This window comes from Capsicum annuum, unplaced genomic scaffold, assembly GCF_002878395.1.
Source record: "Capsicum annuum cultivar UCD-10X-F1 unplaced genomic scaffold, UCD10Xv1.1 ctg4191, whole genome shotgun sequence".
Classification (NCBI taxonomy): domain Eukaryota; kingdom Viridiplantae; phylum Streptophyta; class Magnoliopsida; order Solanales; family Solanaceae; genus Capsicum; species Capsicum annuum.
Window position 1 is genome coordinate 1 of NW_025849275.1, and position 7,990 is coordinate 7,990.

Sequence of the window (7,990 nt, forward strand, 5' to 3'; positions counted from 1 at the left end):
CGGAAGGTACATCTTCTAGGGGTAAAGGGGAATGAATCGATCGAAAGGTACGTCTTCTAGAAGTCAAGGGGAATGACTCAACCGGAAGGTACGTTATTTAGGGGTCAAGGGGAACGAATCGATTGAAGAAAGGTACGTCTTCTAGGAGTCAAGGGGAATGACTCGATCGGAAGGTACGTCTTCTAGAAGTCAAAAGAAAGGAATCGACCAGAAGGTATATCTTCTAGGAGTCAAGGGGAATGACTTAACTGGAAGGTACGTATTCTAGAGATCAAGGGGAACTAATCAACCAGAAGGTAAATCTTCTAGGAGTCAAGGTGAATGACTCGATCGGAAGGTACATCTTCTAGGGTTAAAGGAGAATGAATCGATCGAAAGGTACGTCTTCTAGGATTCAAGGGGAATGACTCAACCGGAAGGTACGTCATCTAGGGGTCAAGGGGAATGAATCAACCGAAAGGTACATCTTCTAGGAGTCAAGAGAACGACTCGACCAAAAGGTACGTCTTCTAGGAGTAAAGGTTCAATTTGAGAAGTATATTACCTAACAATTGAAAATTGAAATACCTGGACAAGGAAGTGTGTCTCTGAGGGATATATGATGATGAATTTTACCATGATTTGATTATCGAACCTGTGCAGCAACATTACTTTCTATATTTGTAGAAGTGAGGTATTTCAGCCCTTGATATTTATGCTCTGAAGTCCTTGATTTGAAGGTAATATGTTTCCTGCTTCATCAAAGAAAACTTGTGAGTTTAAATATGGTGGTTGGTTATTGGCTTTGTCTTTTATGGTAAATGCTCTTGCCCTCGTCATATTTAAACTTGCTTCCAGCCATTAGCATATATCATTGACTTGATTAATCATTCACCCAAACTCAGGTTATTAAGAGTGACTCTGAAACAAACACAGTATCTCTGTTTTGCTATGCTTCTCAGACAAAACCTTTGAACCTCGATATTCCCATAAGTTCCTAGACATGTCTGTTGACAAAACTTTACGCATGCCTTATTTCGACTCACAATCATGTCTCTTTCATTTGCTGGCTTTTTGTCTTGCTTTGTGCAATTGAAAAAGCTGGTAGCCAGTTTTGAAATCTTTTCTTACTTGTTTGGACATGAACGCGACTCAAAGACAAGAGAAAAATGACAATGATTTTTTATTTGGATAACTGACTCAAGAAAATAAAATAAAAAGAGAAAATACCCTATTTCACCCTTGAACTATACCCAAAACGGCTGAGACACACCTCAACTTAACGGGGGTCCTATTACCCCCTGAACTAATTAAAAGTATAATTTTGACACCTTTAGTTCCTACGTTGCACATACGAGGCGCACACGTGTGCATACATAGCCCCTTCAGTGTGTTGTGCCATGTATATACCCCGTAGGCACTAAGGGTGTCAAAATTACACTTTTAATTAGTTCAGGGGGGTAATAGGACCCTCTTTAAGTTTAGGTATGTCTCAGATATTTTGGGTATAGTTCAAGGGTGAAATGAAGCATTTTCTCAAATAAAAATAAAGGGAATAAAATGAATGTCCCCATTTGAAAAAGAGAAAAGAAAACTTATCTGAAAATGATAGTCAACTCTAGTGATTATGACATGCATTTTGGATTAAGCTGCCTGATCTTTTCATTCGAACTTTTTACCAATTGTTGTTGAGTTAATGGCCCTTAAACTGAGTTGCTTCCTTGAGCCAATTGCATTTAGAGACCTAATTTAGCTAGTGACGCCTTGAAGGGTTTTCGCCAACAAGCCTCTTTCTTTTTCTTTTTCTCAGCTCACCATTTCTTATGGTGTCTGTGAGAGTTTTTCACCAACAAGTCTCTCTCTTTTTTTTTCTCACCTCGCAGTCGTCTTACGGTGCCCATGAGGGTTTTGACTGATAAGACTTTCTGATTTTTGTCTTTCTCAACTTACCATCATCTAACGATGCCCATGAGGGTTTTCACCAATAAGACTCTCATTTTTATTTCTCTCCTAATTCTGCGGAAGAAGACAAGTAGTTCCCAAAATGTGTTATCATATGCATTGCATGCTTAGTCTTATCATTCTCAGAGATTGATCTGAAGGGGTTTCTTTGGTTGCAACTTGACTTTTAGATAAGGTTAGAAAGAAGGGATGTCATGAGGCTCAAACAACACTTGAAGTAGGGTAGGACTTATAACTTTTGGAATCAACTCAAATAATGAAAATAAACCCATGCCTCAGTTTCTTTTGACTGGGTTATTCTAAACTATTTATTTGATTGGACCGAGCCCCAAGTAGGGTAGCCTACATATCTCATCCTCGATAGAGGAGAATCAGGTCACACGTAGTTCCGGCAGCTTATTCTTTTGCTTGATTCTAATTTTTTTTCTTTTGTTGACTCTTTTTCTCTTTGGGACTTTTTTCGACTCTATTTTTCTTGACACTCTCTTTGTTTTTATTTTTAACATACTTTTTCTCTCTCTTTTTTTTTTTGAAAAATTTTCTGACTCTAATATTTTACACGATACTTTTTTTTTAACTTTGTTGACTCTATCTTGATTCCAAAATAGGGGTAAAGAAAATAGAACTAAAGCTCAAACGAGCTAAACAAAGGATGACACAAGGTTTGGATAGCATAATAAAATGCCTTCATCATATCAATCCTTGAGAATGCAAGTACATAACATGCAATTTGAAAGTGGGAGATGAAGATCATGTGCGACATTTTTTACAGCACTAACATTAACTGAGTCTGTGCGTCACTACTTCTTCTGCACTTGCCCAGCATACAACTCCACCTTTGTAGTACATTCCTCACATCGAATGATCCATGCTTTCGTGGACTTGGTTTTCTTTCTATTCCTTTTGATATAGGATCACACGTTCATTATTTGACCAAATTGAGACATGTTTTTTAATTGATGACCAATTTATTCTCATGATTCTTAAAATAATTGCCTTAATTTTCAGAAAAGGCTTCAACTTGTCACCAGATATCTCAGCACTCTACCTATTTTCTCAGATATGTTTTCTTAACTTTAGCCCTCTGATTCAAAGTTCATGCTTAAAACTTGACTTTAAGATCTGGATAAAATTCCGCAGGCGTGTCATATCACTAGAACCAACATAAAATGTATTATGTAATGAAAACAAACAAACAACACACATTCAAAACACAAAGGAAAAAGGGGACACTCTATTTTGTTAAAATGAAAGATAGAAGAGTTTAAACATAAACAACAAAGGACAAAACAAGATGGATCTCAAACTACAACCCTAAAATAATTTGGATAACAGAAATGAAAACAAAACAAACTACCAGACCTCTTCGTAGTAAGGAGAGGGGTGAATTCTCAATTTCTCAGCCTAACATCTTAGCCACTGGTTTGCATATCAGCATGACTAGAGCTTCCACCATAATCAATGTTCTGCACATAATAGATCTATCTTGAATCATCTTTTCAATTTCTCTTTTCAAATCTTCACAATCTTTAATACTATGACCTTGAGCATCAGAATGATACACACATCGTACATTAAGATCAAAATTTCTTAAACGAGGATTAAGAGTGTGCCCAAGGAGAGGAGTGATAAGGCCCCACTATACCAATCTCTAAAATAAACCAGCATACGAATCTCTAATTGGTGTGAAGCTATCTCTTAAATTTTACCTTATTTCATTATTTGGCTTGGATAAAAAATTAGGCCTAGAAGGGCTTTGGTATGTTTGTGGAGTTAGAGGATGACTTTGGGGAGTTGGTGTGTGCCATTGTGTGTAAGATGGGAGTTGAACATATGGTTGTGCATTATACACTGGATATGGAGGTGGGAGAATGGAGTATAATTGATTTTGCGAGTGATTATGTGGAGCTTGGGCTTGAGCCTGAGAGCGATGACGATGTCGTCTTCTTGATCATGACCTCTGTCTAACTACAATAGCAAATGCATCTTTCTCATTCTTCTTCTCCCCAACACTTCTTGAACCCTTTTGAATTGCTTGAGTAATTGCTTTCAATATTGAAAAACTCATAATGCGACCGGTCTTAATTCCATTCTCTATCATCTCTCCCATTTTGAGGACCTCAATAAATGGTTTGCCTAATGTAGGTAACATGTGTTGATAATATATTTCATCCTGCGCTTGAATAAAAACTTTCACTATCTTGCTTTTTTTCATTAGTGGTTTCACCCTAGCAACTTGTTCATGCTATCTAGTTGCACACTCCCTTAAACTCTCAGTATTTTTCTTCTTCATACTGGTTAGGGATTTTTTGTCAGGGATCAATTCCTTATTATATTGAAATTGTTGCACAAATTCATTAGATAAATCATCCCAACTATTCCACCTATCAATATCTTGAGCAGACCACTCTGAGGCTAGACCCAAAAGACTCACTAAAGTAAGCCCTGAGCAGTTCTTCTTTGCCTCCAGCACCTCTTAATTGATTACAATAACGTCTCAAATGCGCCACTGGATCCCCGTGTCCATCATACTTCTCAAACTTTGTCATCTTAAAGCCGAGGGAAAGGTTGACACCTGGAAACATGCATAAGTCCTTTTATGAGACACTTTTGTAACCCCCAAGTCCTTAAAAGTTCTTCATAGCTAGTTCCAAACTTTTAAATTTTCTAGTCATTTCCTCTTGTTCTTCTGTCATAATAGGCTTCTTAATGTTAAGAGGAAATTAGCGGGTGAGTGTAGCCATAAGGATTAGTCAACTTAAATGTGGGCTTAATAGCATGATGTTGATCAACAGAAATATTCAATACAGGCTCTCTCGCAGAGTAGGAAGGTACAACTGGTGGATAAACCTTAAAAGTAGGAGCTTCAAGTGGGGGTGGTGCTGTAAAAACATAAACAGTGGGTGGAGCCGAGCATGTGGTAGCTTTGTGTTGAGGAGTGAGGGAATGAATATTGGAAGTATTTGGATAGTGTTGCCCCGGAGTAGATCCTGATGCATGTTGTAGCGTGTCAACTATAATAGAAAACTGTGCATGTAACACTGGACGCAAGCTAGAAAGATATTTCAGATTATCAGTGGAAAATGGAGGAGGCGGCAACCCATTAGTCCAAGCCTGGTGCATTTCTATCATTGTTGCCTTAATTTTCAAATCTCTTCATTAGCTTCTAAACTCTCATTCCCCAAAATCCTTATTTGATTAGTGACCACAACATAGGTATTCCTGTTGGCCATAACTTTCCCTTTGACTTGGTGCAAAGTAGAGGACCAGCCAAAATGCCACAAACCAACCACCTTACACTAACTGAACAAGAGATAATAAATGTGTTAGAGTTAAACATCTCTTCAAAATCCTTTCCCTCTTTTTTTTCTTTTGAAAAGATCACCAAACCCAAGAAGGGCGCCTACTATCTCACTCCTGAGAGAGTAGAATCAGGAGTGCATAGTTCATGAAGTTTGGCCACAAAATGACTGATCAACTCTCTTTATTTTTTTCTTAAATCTTTAAGAAGAAAAGAAAATAACAAATTGACGAAAATATTTTTTGAATTATTTTTAGCTTTAAAATTCCTATATAGAAGGAAGCCTATGATTACCAAAGAAAAATCTTTTGGTATTTTTGATTTTAAATTCTGTACGAAATGGAAACTTGAAACTATTAAAGAAAATATTTTTTGTGGTTTTCTTTTAGAGATGTATATGACACCTACTCTAATAAAGAGTGAAGAAAATCTTTTTAAATTTTTTAAATAAGATCTCCGAACTCACAATAGGCTGCCTATGTATCTCACTCTCGAGAAAGGAGAATCAGGGGTGCGTAGTTTATCCAGATTGGACAGCTAAGGATTATATAACAAACTGAACTCTGGCTTGAGAGAAACGACCAAAGATAGACGATGAGCAACGTCAATAAAATCTTTTTTGAGTTTTTAATTTGACACTTCACATAAAACTAACACCAACAACTATGAAAGAAAATTTTTTTTGGTATTTTTGTTATATGAAATGTACAAAACTTCTAGCATCATTTTTTGAATTTTCCTTTTATTAAAAGATCCTATTAAAAAAAAATCTTTTTGAAGTTTTCGAATTGTGAATCACTACTAAAGAAACAAAAGGAAAATCTTTTTGACTTTTTTGTTTTTTGAGAAAATAAGTGCAAAAGGTAAAACTCTTTTTGATTTTTTGGATTATTGAAAATAAAAGACATAAGAACTCTATACAACTACGAAACTCTTTTTTCTTTTCTTTTTCCTTGCCTAAACACACTCTCCTTTAATTCTGGCACATGTTTTTCCCAAATCAATCCAGAAAATGACCCTCTTACCCTAAAAGATTCAACAATTAGCATGTAGGAAAGATTCAGGGGTGAGTCTCCTACAAAGGACCAAGTGGGTCCCACTAGGTCTCAATATGATGTAGATAAGCATGACCTAAAGGCTGACCTAGGTTGGGATCAACTAACAAGGTTGTTTGGAGGAGCGTATAGTCGATAGTGGCTGTGACATCTTTCCACCCACTCCATACATCTGATAGCTCCCTCTTCTAAAATAAGAGTGACTCAACTAGAGTTTATATACACAACGTGTACTCTGGGATTTGTTGTAGAAAAAAATGACTCGGGTTATGCAAATGATGCCAGATATAAAGCGGTAACATATAAGAGAAAAAACTGTAAATACGTAGCAAGTAGACACTCAACAATGATAAAACAATAACACAAAACAATACAAACAAAATTTCTATACACCCATAATGTCAAACTAAGCCGATACGACTCCAAAAATAAGATCGAATTCTGAAAAGCTCCCCAGTAGAGTCGCCAGAGCTGTCACACCCTTTTTTTAACCAAAAAAATTAGATTTTAAAGTTTGGAAGGGTTTTTATTATTATGTGACAAAAAATGAAGATTTGTTTCGAAAAGGATTATTTACATTTAAACTCAGAGTCGCCACTGGGCATAAATCTGGTGTGCCAAGTCACCTTTGAAAATCCTTTTTCAAAATGATTTTGACTCTTTTAAACTAATCCGCAAATAGAGATTCCAGCTAAAGAATTCTGTTGATCGAGGGGAAGGTGTTAGCCACCCCTCAATCCCGTGGTTCAACCACAGTCGCTTTGTAGAGTCTATCGGCTAGCATGAACACTATGAATGTATAAACCAACAAACACACAAACACGAGACAAACAATCAAACAAACAAAAGAAAAATTAATTTCCAGTCCAATTTATTATAGACCCAAAATTAAAAGGTACTGAAATGTAAACCTACGCTAACCTACACTAGTCCTAAACTACGCTCCAATGCTTTACCCGATGCCTCGGACCTTGATCACGAGCCTTCTTTTCATACATGATTCTTCGGTATATTCCCCGGCAAATGAATACAATTGATCCGAAAACAAAACCATTCAATAAATATTCCAAACATTCCACAATCCACAGGTTCTAAATTTGCCTACCCGAGCCTACTATTTGCCTACCCAGCTCTACTTGTCATGGCACTATCACAATCAACGACATCAATGAATCAAAATAATAATATTCACTTCATCAATTTTTAATTCTCGTCCCAAATGATTGATTTTAATTCTTAATGAGGCATCATTTCATCACACGACCCATTATCAAGAGAATCAAACAACAGATCAAAATAAACCACTATTCATCATCAACAAAGATCAAGCAACCCATAAAACTCAATTTAATGCATCGAATATGATAAATGATAAAATGAAAAAAGTGAAGGAGTAGAATTAGATCTCGATTAATGATTAAAATCAAGTATCACTCAATCGAAAGATAGGATTCATGCCGACTAATCTTGAATCAGACACCAACTGTGAAATCAGTCCAACTTTGATATACCTCGACCCCAACAAATGGAACCAGTCTAATTTTGATAAACCTTTTTACTATTTTCGCTAACACGAACCAATAGTATGCCTCTCGCGAAACCCATACCTGCTTTGCGATCTGGTCACCAGATTTTATGGATTTTCCAGTGGGTTTCCCCAGAGCTGACTCAATGGGGTCAAGTTTGGTTGAAA